The sequence below is a fragment of the Gekko japonicus genome, unplaced genomic scaffold (genome assembly GCF_001447785.1).
Source record: "Gekko japonicus isolate JY-2015 unplaced genomic scaffold, Gekko_japonicus_V1.1 scaffold403, whole genome shotgun sequence".
Taxonomy (NCBI): Eukaryota; Metazoa; Chordata; class Lepidosauria; order Squamata; family Gekkonidae; genus Gekko; species Gekko japonicus.
In genome coordinates, this window is record NW_015175368.1 from 773111 (window position 1) to 788878 (window position 15768).

General features: G+C 44.9%; 1 long non-coding RNA gene across 1 annotated transcript; it reads right to left on the bottom strand.

The window, feature by feature from the left end:
• Positions 1–740: 740 nt before the first annotated feature.
• Positions 741–13828, bottom strand: LOC107122385. The gene is made up of 3 exons (XR_001482914.1): positions 13677–13828; positions 12386–12485; positions 741–1174 (listed from the first exon to the last, which is right to left on the bottom strand). It is a non-coding gene; the product is annotated as an uncharacterized LOC107122385 (long non-coding RNA).
• Positions 13829–15768: the final 1940 nt, after the last annotated feature.

Here is a 15768-nt window from a genome sequence, read left to right on the forward strand (position 1 = left end):
AGTGGGTTAGGTCACTGGTAGACAGTGAGGACCCAAACTCTCTGGTCATAATCTAGACTTGGTTATGTTACATCAGCACTTAAGGAGGCAGATGCTGGTGAAATACATTTCTTCTACCAGATGAATGCTCTTTGCCCCAGTGGAAGGCTCACTGCACTAGAGAAAGGCAGATCAACTTTGGCATCCAACTCAGTATTTTTAAAAACCAAGGGATTTATATCTAAAAATGGCTATATAAAACACATTTAAGAACCATATCTATTAGTGAATTGAAATCTTAGCTAACCTCCCATCAGTTTTCTAAAGCCAGTATAAACAGTCACATGAATGTACTCTTGCTAGAAAATAAATTATAGAAAATATAGGTCTCTATTCCCTCCTGTTCCCATTTCTCCACCTCAGAGGATTTCTTTCTACACCTTAACACAATATTTATCAGCACCCTCTGTAAAAGGGACCTAGTGAGGAACAGACCCTCCATCACCCACTTTTCCATATATTCCTCTTTCAATGGCTTTAACTAGGTGATTCTTTTAAGAATCTTTACAAAAAAACCCTCATATCATCACATGAGAGTGCTGAGGGAAGGAAAACAAACATTCCATTTAATGGCTTGAATAATCACTCACATTTAGGATGTTGGAACGAATTACTCTAATGGTACATAATCACGGAATTAAGACTTCAGAGTCATGTTAATGTTCAATATATTGTCCCATTCTTTAATGCAACCTTCTTATATCAATAATTAGACCTCATACAGAACATATTGTAGATGGGGTATCTAACTTAAAATGTGCAGCCAAATTAAAAATAATTGTTTTCCTTAACAGCAAAACACTTCTTTTGTTATTACAGCACTAAATTGCCTGCCTCCTTTTGTTAAGGGTAAAATATTTTCTGCTTTGTTTTATTCCCCAACCTCCTATAGCACTTGTCTAAACAGCTCATCTAAGTGAGACTGATGTTTCTCAAGGACTGTAAGTGATGAGAAGATCTGCCCTTTGCTCTTCAGTTATCTCTTCACAGTTATTGTCATGCTTATCTGCAGTTCTCTGAGAGAAATAGTTCCATTTTGCTGGGTTGCAAACATTCATTTATTCAGTCCACAGCTTTGCCTCCAGGCAAGCTAGGAAAAAGTGTACCAGATCTCATCTAGTGGTGTTGCTTAACTCTGAAAGAAAACAAAACAGGAAGTATGCTTCAGGTGAACAGTTCTTTGCAGTGTTTAGCTGTAATTTGGTAAGTAACTCACCAGTGATGAGACTGAAAGCCCTTCTGATATATTGGTTACCTTTTTGGTCAAATAAAGTGAGTCCAGAAATCAGTGTGTGTGTGTGGGGGGGGGGCATTAGCATGCCTAGAATTTTGAAAATTAGGCAATGAACATAGGGCATGGCATTCTCGGAAGTGAAGTAATGGCATTTGGCCCAATTCGGCTCACTATTATATTTTAAACTACGTAGAAGTAAAATATTATAGGAGAGCTTAAATGATATGTTAAGTTTGTTTCAATACAAAATTACAAGATTTTGTAATATGGCAAAATTTGGGGGGGGGAACCAAAATTGTATGATTTGCCATCAGGATACAACATTCACATTTTTCAATTGAAATTTGAGATCTAAATTTGAAAGAACATAAAGTTTATGAAATATCATTGCTAGTTGACTGTCAGATGTCATCAGGTCTCCTCACATGCTGAGTGCTGTTTGTAATACATTGTGAGTTATTCATTGTTATTCAATATAAAATATTGTCCAATACTTACAGCTACATGTTAAATACTGTATCATAATGATTACTTCATCATAGTCACTGCCATAGAGTGTCAACTGTTAATTTGCCAGGTACTATCAAGTGTGGACTGGTGTGTGCCAGATACTGATAGCTTTTGCATGCCAGATATAAAATGTTGAATATTTATGTACACCAGTTGGATTTTATATGCTATGCAGTAGTACTAGATTGGTACAGAAAGCTGGATATTTGAGTGCCAAAATAAGTAGATATGACTTCAAGATGCAATCCAGGTTGGATAAGTATTAAATTGACTGAATCTGTCAACACCATTTTTCCAGATTTTATCATATATTGAATTCGGAACATTGCACCAGTGCAGGTTAAAAGAAAACCTCAGAGAATGGGGCCAGCTGCAGTTAGGAGACATTTTTCTACATACCTAGAGGTATGTAGCCCTCAAGTTTATAGAAAATTGCCAAAAGATTATAAAAATGGTGTACATTTAAAATACCACCAAATGGAAAATCATTTTTTTGCAGGGAATGACCAGGAAAAGTGATGTTCCTTCCTTCCCAAGCTGTGCCACACCTCACTATGGAGAAAAGGCAGTGGGGTAAAGCAGCCAGGCAGAGGAGGAGGATATGGTGGTACCTCAACAGCTGGAAGACATTATGGCAATTCTCCTTCCCCTTCCCTAAAGTTCCTTGTAAGAGATGACAGGAAAAGGGAGGAGGGGGGAGCAGGGAAAAACCAAGCAGATGGAGGCAGTGGCACTGTGAGCAAGCCAACAGGCCTGGCAGGAACCTGAGAAGCAGCAGGGAAGGAAAGAGAAGGTGGTGGGAAGGGTGAAACAGATGCCAGCTCAGATCAGCTGAAGAGGAGGAGGAGGAAGTAGAGGCAGGGGGTAGGCAGAGTAAGAGCAAGCGAGGGGAGATGAGGAAAAGGGGCAGTGTATCAAGGTAACATGATGGGATTTCCCCTCCCCCAATCTCCTGGGTCCCTATTTGTTTTACTCTAATGTTGTTTTATTATTTTGGAAGCAGCTTTGAATAAATGAGAAGTGGTGTAAAAACCATTAAAATAAATTCATGATTGTATAATTAATGAATACTTGCATATTAATAGTTGGCTCATTGATAATTATGTCTGCAATCTACATTTGATTGTTAGTGGATGTTATAATGGGATGCTTGTCATGATTACTTATAGTTCTGTCATAAGAACTCTTGATCATGAATGATGTTTGAATCTAGAATAATATGTCAGTTTACCCCATATGAGTGAATGGGCAATTTCCCTCCTTCTCTGCAATAAACTGGAACTAGGCTACATACCCTGTCTAGTGGCTGTCCCCCCCCCCCCATACCAAAGAAAAAAGATCAGCAGATGGAAGAGATGGATAAAACTCAGCCAAAGACTGAAGGTGATGGTTTGGCAGTTTAACTGCCTCATTCTCCATGTAGCAGAGGGTTCAAGACTTAAGGCAAGATTCTATTACAGCAAAGGGTATAGCAAACCTTCATGACTGACATTTCGTTATGTTATAATACAGCTCAGCTCCTGGAGAGTGGAGCTCTTAGGTGACTGAGGCAAGAAATTTTTCTGGATACATTATTCTAGACTTTGGCTTGCCAATAAGAGTACAAAAAAATCACTGCTGTATGCTGTAACCTATTTATCGTAAGGTAGTGCCCATGTGGCGTTTATTTTAGTCAATGTTTTTCAACATGGCATCCATTGCACCATGGAGCCCACTGACACATTTCCTGTATTCTACCAATTATTTTTGAAAGTTGACAGGGCCAGATGGGCTTTAGCCCAGTAGGGCTTCTGATTGGCTGCCGGAGATCAGATTGGTTGCAGAAATTTAGAAGCAGCTGCCATCAGAGCACTAGGACCTTCTCTGCTTGATTGAAGCTGTGTGTACGCAAGAAAGTATTTTGAAACAATATGTTCATTTTAGAAGGCAGAGCTTCTGCCTGAAATGCTGAAGAGTTACAATTAGAGTTATGCATGAACTCAGTCCCTGACATTTTGTGGTTGGCTCCACCTCTTGTGTGCCATTTTGTGGTTGCACCCACCAGCCTGTGCCAGGATTCTATAGGTGCCCACAAGCTAAAAAAACGTAGGGATCCCTGGTTCAAATCATAGACACTGATTTCTGACATGGTTAAAACTGTCATAACCACACAACAGAATGTTCACTACATCATGCAAATGTCTAACCATTCAGTATTGGCACTTCTCAGTGGTAAATAAACCAGCAGAGTAATTTCTGAACTTGACACTAATTTCACTGTTTGTTTTCTCTTCAGAAAGCAGATATTGCATGCCTGTTACAGAGCTGTTTCACACATTATGTTTTTATGGTATATCCATAAAGTGCTATATAGCAAGGGACACCTAAAAATATAGTGTGCATCCATGGCAACTGCATTTTTTCACACTGTGAAGCTGGGATTGGGTGGGTAGTACATCTTATGGCAAACTTGCATTTGCTATCTTATAGTGGGTAAAGCAGCTCTGTCAGCAGTCCTTTTTGGAGACTAATTGATGGTCAGTCTGCTCTTTCCTAAATGTTCTTCTGGAAGCAGTGGGGTTCCATATAAGAACATAAGAACATAAGAGACGCCAATGTTGGATCAGGCCAAAGGCCCATCCAGTCCAACACTCTGTGTCACACAGTGGCCAGAAATACCAGTGCCATCAGGAGGTCCAGCAGTGGGGCCAGGACATTAGAAGCCCTCCCACTGTTGACCCCCCCCCCAAGCACCAAGAAGACAGAGCATCACTTGCCCCAGAGCCCCTAGCTATACCTTGTGGCTAATAGCCACTGATGGACCTCTGCTCCATATGCTTATCTAATTCCCTTTTGAAGCCGTCCATGCTTGTAGCACCCACCACTTCCTGTGGCAGTGAATTCCATGTGTTAATCACTCTTTGGGTGAAGAAGTACTTCCTTTTATCCGTTCTAACCCGACCGCTCTGCAGTTTCATGGAGTGCCCACGAGTTCTTGTATTGTGAGAAAGGGAGAAAAGTAGCTCTTTCTCTACCTGCTCTTTCCCATGCATAATCTTATAAACCTCGATCATGTCACCCCTCAGTCGTCTTTTCTCCAAGTTAAAGAGCCCTAAGCGCTTTAACCTTTCCTCATAGGGAAAGTGTTCCAACCCTTTTATCATTCGAGTTGCCCTTTTCTGCACTTTTTCCAAAGCTATAATATCCTTTTTAAGGTGTGGTGCCCAGAACTGCACACAGTATTCCAAATGAGGTCTTACCATTGATTTATATAGGGGCATTATTATATTGGCTGATCTGTTTTCAATACCCTTCCTAATAATCCCCAGCATAGCATTGGCCTTCTTTATTGCAGTCACACACTGTCTCGACATTTTCAGTGAGTTATCCACTACAACTCCAAGATCTCTCTCTTGCTCAGTCTCTGCCAGTTCAGACCCCATCAATGTGTATTTATATTTAGGATTTTTGGCTCCAATGTGCATCACCTTGCACTTGGCCACATTGAACCCCATTTGCCATGTTGACGCCCACTCGCCCATCCTTGACAGATCCCCTTGGAGTGCCTCACAATCCTCACTGGTTTTCACCACCCTGAACAACTTTGTATCATCCGCAAATTTAGCCACTTCACTGCTTACTCCCATCTCCAAATCATTAATGAACAAGTTAAAAAGCAGTGGACCAAGTACTGATCCCTGCGGTACCCCACTGCTTACCACCCTCCACTGAGAAAATTTCCCACCTACACTCACTCTCTGTTTTCTATGAACTAGCCAGTTTTTGATCCATAAAAGGACTTATCCTTCTATCCCATGATTTTTGAGCTTACTTAGGAGCCTTTGATGAGGAACTTTATCAAAAGCTTTCTGGAAGTCAAGGTAAATAATATCTATTGGATCCCCCTTGTCCACATGTTTGTTCACCCCCTCAAAGAACACTAACAGGTTAGTGAGACAAGATCTTCCCTTAAAGAAACCGTGCTGAGTCTGCCTCAATAGGTTTTGTTCATCTATGTGCCTACTAATTCTTTCCTTAATAATGGTTTCCACCAATTTACCCGGTATCGACGTCAGACTGACTGGCCTGTAATTTCCCGGATCTCCTCTGGAACCCTTTTTAAAGATGGGAGTGACATTAGCTACCTTCCAATCCTCAGGAATGGAGGCAGATTTTAAGGAAAGATTACATATCTTTGTCATATATTTTATCTCAATAGTACAGTTGTTTCACACCCACTTCACAAGTGCCAAACCTGGTTAAGCAACAGTTCACTCCAACACCAGCAGTCTGCTCAATGTTTAGAAATTCAATGTAATTTTTCCTGTTGTTTTTGTTATTGCTCACTATTAAAGTTCCATAGTTTCTATAGCTTAGTCTATGCCAGAATGATAGGCACCTTGCTGAGGTTGTTCAGTTCTCCCCAGTTATCAGCACACTGCTGGAGCCTGGCCAAAAAGTAAGGAGCAACTGAGTGCCTAGCCCTCATCTCTTTCTTGTCTTTACTAAAGAAGAATGCAGTCATTGACACACTTTTGAGATACAACAGAGAACAACCACTCTGTTCTCATTTATTGTCACACTTCATTGGGTCTAAGTTTCTAAGTAAAACATGGTCTACAAACATCCATCCCTTCCTAAACTATTACCAATCTAACATGCTTCACACGCACCGATGGCAACTCAAGATACCAGTCAACCCAAAAAACCCGAGAAACGACAAGGAACAAAGATTGGGGGGGGAACAATAGCCCAGTTAACAAATCAACTATGCTGTGATGCTTAAATTCAAGCTGGTTTACTCCTACTGACCCAAAACTTTGTCCTTAAATAGAAACAAATTGCCTTAAATTCAAAAACTCTGCTCAGTGGAACAATATGAGACAGTAATAGTCAATCCTAAAACTTTCATTCCTATCCCATGAAGAATAATGGGAATGCCCTTGCCTCTGTGTCTGTGTATAAAGGTTCATAAGCTATTTCACACGCAGCTGAACTCAAATACATTATGTTTCTATGGGAAATTGTCTATTTTGTGGACAATTGCTACTGCTGCATTAACTTCATGTGAGACACAAGCAGTATTACTACTCAATTCTCCTTTTGCCATCAAGATACCAATAACAGATAAAGCAATTTGTACTCTCCCAGAGCCCAGAGTCTACAATTAAAATAGAAGGTGTAATGTATTGAAATGATTACATGAATCACCTCATAGGACTCCCATGTTAAGCTTCGAGCCAGACCAGGGCTCCTCTGAGCGAACTTCCTATTGGTCGCTTCGTAACAGCGACCAATCAGAACGATACCATTCCCTAGGAGGGAAAGACTCCCATTGGTCTTTATTCTAGCAATCTCATTGGTTGTTATTTGTAAATAGGCGTGGCTACATTAGCCCGGTTATGTTTAAAAGGAGCATAAGCTCCCACTGTTTTCTGTTCTGGTTTCTTACTGAGTTAGTGCTTGCTCGTTACTTCCAATAAAGCTGAATCACTTGCTGAATCACTGTACGAGTCCTTTGTTAGCGCGATCTAACAATTGGCGACGAAGGTGGGATATTAGAGCAGGTAGGCAGCCCTGCGGACATCCACACTTCGGACTCGGAAGAAAGCGGGCAGAGCACAGCAGCCGATCCGGCGGAGGCGCCACCAGCTCCGGTGCCCAAGTCTCCCCCGATGGCTGGAAGCCAGAAGTTCGAGTGCTTCGAACCCTCCTCAGAAGACTGGGACTCCTACCTGTCCAGGTTCGAGTTCCATCTGGAGACCCACGACATCACCGATGAGGCGAAGAAACGGGCATGCCTCCTGAGTTCCTGCGGGAAGGGGACCTTCGACATAGCCAGGTCGTTGGTGGCCCCAACTGATATAAAGACTGTCACCTACGCTGACATCACGGAGAAGCTTAAGGCTCACTATTCTCCACAACCGTCGGAGATCGCCTGCCGGCACGCTTTTTACAAGCGGAACCAGGCCGGAGGCGAGACCATCGCAGATTTCGTGGCGGCCCTTCGCAAAGCCGCACGGCCATGTAATTTCCACAACGTGGAGGAAGCCCTCAGAGACCGTCTCGTCTGCGGTCTCAAAGATGAAAGGCTGCAACAGAGGCTGTTCGCCCGCACCACCCTGACCTGGGCAGTGGCCTACGAAGAGGCCGTGGCCGCGGAAGCAGCGGAGAAGTCCACGAAGGAGGTCCGCCAGCGGGTGGCAGAGCCCAGTATACACGCTCAACGAGACAGCGAGGGCGAAGACGCGGATGATGACGTCAACGCGGTTCGAGGCAAGCGGACCCCAGCGAAGACTACCAACGTCAAGCCTTGCTCCGGTTGTGGCGGGAAACACCAGCGCGACTCCTGTTGGGCTCGTGATGTCGACTGCAGAGCGTGTGGGCGGCGTGGTCATCTGGCCAGAGTCTGCAGATCAGCGAAGAAGGATCCCTCAACTAACAACCGGTCAGCGCAGAGGGGCACTCCAGTCAGCACCCAAGGCAAGACCCGTTCCTCAGCATCGGAAGCAAGCTGCCAGTTGACGGCGACCTTGTCGAGCGCATCGGCCGTAAATCGCACCAGCAGCCAGGGCAAGATCACCGTGACTCCACTCCTCGACGGCCGACCCTGTACAATGGAGGTGGACTCAGGATCGTCCGTGACGGTGATTTCTGCCGCGTCCTGGCGCCAGTTGTTCCCGAACCGAAGCCGGCGGCGGCTCCAGCCTGCGGGAACCAGAGTGTCCGACTTCCAGGGCAACCGAATTCCCTTGGCCGGACGGGACTCTGTTACTGTTGAGTATAAGGGGAAATGTGTTAAACTGTCATTCCTGATTGCAGAGGGAGACCGGGTTAACCTGCTAGGGTTAGATTGGTTTGAGCCATTGGGCATTGGTATTTCTGGGATTAACAGGATGTCTGAAAATAAATGGGGCATGCTGTACGACCTGTTCCCTGATGTATTTGCCGAAGGGTTGGGGAGGTACAAGGGCCCCCCGGTTGCGTTTGACTTAGATCCGTCAGTCAAACCTATTAGGTTGAAGTATCGGAAAGTACCTGTGTCTCTCAAACATAAGGTGGAAAAAGAGATTGACAAACTAGTTGAGCAAGGGGTTTTAGAGCCAGTACCATACAGCAAATGGGAGACCCCGATCGTAACCCCTGTCAAATCAGATGGGTCCATACGACTATGCGCCGATTACAAATGTACGATTAACAAGGCGCTGCAGCAACATTCGTACCCGGTCCCGGTAATAAGCCACATTTTGGCTTCCCTGGGGGGTGGCAAGATTTTCGCCAAATTTGACCTGGCCCAGGCATACCAGCAGTTGCCTGTCACCCCGGAGGCTGCCGAGGCCCAAACAATTGTAACCCACCAAGGGGCTTTTAAAGTGAACAGGCTGCAATTCGGGGTCAACGTAGCACCTGGGATTTTTCAGGGCCTCATGGAACGTCTACTAAGGGGGGTACCTGGCACAGTGCCCTATTTTGACGACGTGCTGATTGCGGGCGGGTCTGAACAGGAACTACTGGACCGGGTTAAAGAGGTCCTCAGGCGTTTTCAAAATGCCGGTCTCAGAGTTAAGCGCTCAAAATGCACGCTCGGGGTGGAAAGTGTGGACTTCCTGGGGTTTCGCATTGACGCAGAGGGAGTCCACCCCACGGATGAGAAGGTATCTGCAATCCAAAACGCCCCCAGGCCGGTGAGTAAGAAGGAGCTCCAATCCTTTTTAGGACTCCTGAATTTTTATCATGCGTTTTTACCGCATAAGGCATCAGTGGCGGCCCCTTTGCACGCGCTTTTGCACAAGGAGGCAAAATGGAAGTGGGGGCAGGCCGAGGAAAAGGCTTTTGTGGGAGTCAAGGAGCTGCTGACATCTAATGCCGTACTCACGCATTATGATGAACACAAGCTCCTGGTGTTAGCTGCTGACGCTTCACCTTTTGGAGTAGGCGCAGTTTTAAGCCATCTGATGCCTGATGGGAGCGAAGCGCCTATCGCTTTTTATTCTAGATCACTATCTGCGGCAGAGCGGAACTATGCCCAGATAGACAAGGAGGGTCTGGCGTTGGTAGCGGCTGTCAAAAAGTTCCATGATTTTATTTTTGGCAGACGATTTTTGCTGGTCACTGACCACAAGCCGCTACTGGGGATTTTTGCGCCCGATAAGCAATTGCCAAACATCATGTCCCCACGCATGCTTAGATGGGCGATATTTTTGCAGGCTTATGATTTTGACTTAGAGCACCGGCCTGGGAAAGCGATTGGGCATGCGGATGCCCTCAGCCGGTGCCCGGTGCCGGACATTGGCGCAGACCCTGCCCCCGCCTGTGAGGTCTTGGCAATTGAGGAGCTTCCTCGACCCCCGGTATCATCCAGGGACATTGCAGCACACACGGCCAAGGATAGCGTGCTGTCCCGAGTATTAAACTGGGTTTGGAGGGGGTGGCCGGTTGGAAGCGTTGAACCGGAGTTCGGCCCTTACAAAAGCCGTCAAAATGAACTATCCATTTCTAAGGGCTGTGTATTATGGGGGAACAGGGTGGTGGTTCCTGACAAACTCAGGACGAGAGTGTTAGAGTCGCTGCACGAGGGTCACCCCGGTATGGTACACACCAAAGCGTTGGCCAGAGGGTATGTCTGGTGGCCGGGGCTGGACAAAGAGATCGAAGAATGGGTACGAGGGTGTCCCAAATGCCAGCAAGTCAGACCCGATCCCCCACAAGCTACACCCCAAGGCTGGGAGTCATCTGGTAAACCCTGGGCCAGATTGCATATAGATTTTGCTGGCCCTCTCCAAGGGCAAATGTTCCTAATTGTGGTGGACGCTATGTCCAAATGGCTGGAGGTCGTGCATATGAAATCGACCACATCACTTGCTGTGATCCATGCGCTCCGCCGACTTTTTGCCACCCACGGGTTGCCTGACGTCATCGTCAGTGACAACGGGCCTCAATTTGTGTCTGAGGAATTTAGGCTCTTCCTCACGAGTAATGGCATACGCCAAATGACTTCGGCCCCTTTCCATCCGGCATCTAATGGCCAAGCCGAACGGATGGTCAGGACGGCCAAAGAGGCCCTGGGTAAAATGGACGAAGGGGACTGGAGCCAGAGGCTGGGCTCCTTTCTTTTGCTGCAGCACACCACCCCCTGTAGTGCTACAGGCCGTAGTCCGGCCGAATTGTTAATGGGGCGGAGACTCACGACCCGTTTGAACCGAATGCACCCAGACCTCACTGAAGAGCAATCCGAGCGTACCACGGCGCAACCGAAGGTGCGCATGTTTGAAAAAGGGGACAAGGTTTTCGCACGAAATTATGCAAACGGGCACTTATGGCTTCCTGGGGTTATATCCGACTCTGTGGGTACTCGAATGTATGTGGTGCAGTTAGCTGACGGTCGAATATGGCGGCGCCACATAGATCAGTTAAGGAGACGTTGGGCTAGGGACAGCGCTGACTCTCCGACGGCTGAATCCCCTGATGTCGAGTGGACACCCCCAGAGCAGGCGGTGAGTACCGAAAGGCCCGGTACTGTCCCCGAGTCAGGGCAGAACCCTGTGTGCGGGGCTGAAATCCCAGTCGAGTCTGTGCCTGATCCAGGCTGTAGTGGACCCCACTCTGACCCACAACCTTGTCTGCCCGTGGAGCCTGCACCGCTCCGCAGGTCCCAGCGTTCGCGGCAAATGCCGACTTATCTGAAGGACTATGAGTGTAAATACTGTTGGAATAACTGATGTACAAAGGTTGATTGTATGTATGTAAATAATAAAACAATTGGGATGATGGCTTAACTTAGGGGGGAGGAATTGTAATGTATTGAAATGATTACATGAATCACCTCATAGGACTCCCATGTTAAGCTTCGAGCCAGACCAGGGCTCCTCTGAGCGAACTTCCTATTGGTCGCTTCGTAACAGCGACCAATCAGAACGATACCATTCCCTAGGAGGGAAAGACTCCCATTGGTCTTTATTCTAGCAATCTCATTGGTTGTTATTTGTAAATAGGCGTGGCTACATTAGCCCGGTTATGTTTAAAAGGAGCATAAGCTCCCACTGTTTTCTGTTCTGGTTTCTTACTGAGTTAGTGCTTGCTCGTTACTTCCAATAAAGCTGAATCACTTGCTGAATCACTGTACGAGTCCTTTGTTAGCGCGATCTAACAGAAGGCTGTCTGTTAGAGGATGTGCTCACTGATTCATAAGTGCCCCCCATGGATGCTAAATGTGGATGTCTATATTTCAGGGGTGTTTCCCCCCCCCTTTTGAATATACAGACTATATCCAGCAAGGTGAACCTTGTTATTAGGGAGACTATTGTATGCAAAAGGTTGTACTCCCCAATATTTAGGCTACAATATTGCTACAACATTTTGCTACAATATTGTCTGTGGTATACAGATATTTCCACTATTGGAGCAAACTATGGGCATCCTTCTAACTGCCCACTTCCACTGCTGCCCTTCTGCCCTTCATATTATTTATCTAAAACATTTATAAACCTGCCTTTCAGCCAGAAACTGGGACCCAAGGCAGGCAATAAGAATAAAACCAAATATATAATATAAACACAACCCCATTAAACTAGCTAGAAAGAGCAAATACTTAAAGCATTTATATCTTTTCTCTCTTATACTTACAACGCATGACTGTCCCTTTGGAAAGGATACAGGGGGAGAGTTTTGCTGACTGGGAAATATTGTCTTTCTAGTCCTCTGTCAGACCCACGGTGCATTCGTTCTGAGTAATACAAAAGAGAAGCACAACAGATAACATAAGAACATTTCCTATCAACAGCAGAAAAAAAGTAGTTGGCCAAAGTACTCTGTTCACTTGGCTTCCTTACCAAAAATCTTAGTTATAATTTATATTAAGTACAACATCCCAGACTCCTTTCATCTTGTTTTTTCTTCTTCTAATATTTAGAGCAGAGGTGTCAAACTCATTTGTTACAAGGGCCAGATCTGACATAAATGTCACTTTGTTGGGCTGGGCCATGTGTGCCATAAAACGTAATGCCAGGCACTGGAGATACAAACTTTATAAAGGACAGCAGCTAGTAAGTTCTGAGTTGTGTCCTCACTGCAAGGCCCCATGGGGTGGGAGGGGGGTGCAAAGGAAAACTGACATGGGTGGACTGGTGAGCCAGCAGTGTAGCACTGGGCAGATGCTCCCATGGTGTCTGGAAGGGGACAGACCCCTTTCCCAGCCCACTCCCACCACCAATGCTGTGAGCCCAGGCCCCATGGAGAACACAAAGCGGCTGGGTGTTGCAAGGTCCCCCTGCCCCCAAGCCACCATGGAAGGGGACTGGGAAGACTAGCTGAACTAATCCCCCAGCCCAGGTCTGAGGCCACGTTCACAGTGGGACACAGGTCAAGCAAAGCCCAATAAGCCAGAGAAGCCTGTGCAGCAGCTGCCTCTGGCCAAGGCAGCCAGACAATCCATGGTGGAGCAATGCTGGGGGTTCAAGCCAGAGATTGTCAGCAAGCCATGCCACCTCCATATGGTGGCAGCTGTCCCAGGCTGAAGGCTGCCAGATCATTTGTTGGGGAAGCGGGCACTATGCACACAAGGCTATGTGTGTGGCAGAGGTCCCAGGCCACCCAATGCCCAATATAACTAGAAAACTGCTAGATGGTCCATGTGGGAGGGAGGCCCAGCTACTGAGTCACATGCTTGGTGGCAGGACTAGGCCCCCAGTGTGTGGAAGGAACTGTCAAAAATAATCCACAAGGGCCAAAGCACAGCTGCCACATGGGGGCAATGAATATGGTGGTGGAGCTGGCTGCCAGCAGGTCCCAACAGAGAATTGTCTGACTGTCTTCACCACATGCAAATGCTGATCCCTGCAGCCATACGAGATAGCATTTCTGGAGCTGCAGACCAAGTGGAGAGGTATTAATATGACTTTAGTGACTCCCAACTTACCAGTAAGGCTGCCCCTGAAGTGAAGGGGTTCTGCTTAACCGCTGCAGATGAAGTTGTTCCACTGTGCTGAAGCTACAATCAAAGTGGCTCTGCCCCCCTGAGCAGCCTTCTGTTCTCTCCCTTGCACAAAGTCAGTTTGTGGATGAAATATTTGGATGAAATATAGGCTAGAAATGAGATAAATAAATCAGAGCAACCTAGACTAAAAGCTAATCTATACTTGCTTCCAAATTCTTCTTTGTTAAAAAAAATCACCTGGATATGCCTTTGTAATGCACATACTTGAGCTGCTCTGCTTTTAAAGATCTGTTTACCTAATCCATCCCCAGCATCTCTCACCACCATGCGGTAGCAGTGCATATGATCCAAACCATATAAAACACATACTGAAGTGCATGTGTGAATATCTGCAGTGGAAAAAATGTGGAAAGAACTACTTTTTGTGCCAAAACAATGGAATAAGAATAACATGGTGAAAGCGACATTCATCCAACCTTAACATGTGGCAGAATGAGGCTCTGTACCTTTATTTTTTAATGAATCATTGTCCCATTTTTTTTGCTTACAACTCATATACAAAAGCAGGTATAAGAATTCAAACACAACATTTTGTGCTACCTTAGAATTTTTAACTTGCTCTTTGAAACTGGGAACAACACTGATCCTGGTATCATATTAAACTATCTAAATGTATCATGAGAATTTAGTTATATTAATATCAGACAATGTAATCATTTCAATACATAACCAGATTCTTTTAAACAAACTCTGATTCATATTGAGTGTGTGTTTAATGTGATAAAATCCTCATAGGATGACTTTACCACATCATTCACATGACTAGGTATTTGTCTGAAATAGCCTCCATATGAACCCCAAAAGTGCCATTTATAGAAAACCAAGTTTCCAAAGTTAGTTTCTGTTACATTTCCCCCCATATACAAAAAAAGGAGTAAAATTCACATGAGGTTCTGGACTATAAATTGGAATTTAGTACCTTCATCTAAAAACAAGTTTTTATGTATGTATATGTATATACTGAATGATCCATAACAATATGTTTGAAATGGTTTACATATTTCAGAATAAAATGATAAAATAACAATAATGATATAATACACCTAAAATATAACAAAGATCAGAAGCACAAAAATTAAGCAAAACAAAAACTAGCAAAACATTCATAAGGTAAAAGACCTAACATAATTTTTAGTCATAAGAACATAAAACGATCCTATCCTAGATCCCAATAAGTCAACAGGCAAATAAAAGGAGAGGGGGGGGGTTTACAAAATTTTCACAAAGAAGAGTGCACTTACATAAAAGAGCTTGTAAAGAAGAACTCAGCTGGCAGACAGGTTAATATGAGAAAATATGGTTATTCTGGTGCCTGGATCCCAGTCTGTATAGACCTTTGTTGAAAATAACCATTCCTTTGACTGTGTCTGAAAACAGTCTGGCAGCCAGTGAAGATGAAGATCTGTTAAGCCTGGGAAAAAATATACTCCCTGTATCTCTTACCTGCTAAAAAACTTGTCATTGCATTTTGGTCCAGTTGAACCTTCCAAGACATTCCACACAGAGTATATCGCACCAATCAGAACTGTATATAACCAGACAATGGATAATTGCCACCAAATGATGCCTCTGGAGGGAGGCCACAGCTGATGTGCCATAGAAGAAATCATCTGTAAACTTGGATCTAATAGAATCTTCAAGCTGCAAAACTAGTTTTGAAAAAGAGGAGCTGTGGCTCAGAGGCAAAGCATCTGCTTAGCATGCAGAAGGTCCCAGGACTAGGTAGTAGGTGATTTGGAAAACCTCTGCCTGAGAACCTGGAGAGCCACTGCCACTCTGAGTAGACAATACTGATCTTGATGGACCAAGGGTTTGATTCTGTATAAGACAGCTTCATATATTCATAGGAGGTAAAGCGCAGTCCCATCCAGAACTGGCTAACTCCTCCAACCTCGCTTACTCTAATTAGCAACCAACAACAACTCAGTTTATTCTGAATTAGCATTAATGGCTTTGGTATGAATGAACATTGATTTAATGGCATCTTCTGAATCCCCCCCCCCGGATGAATTTA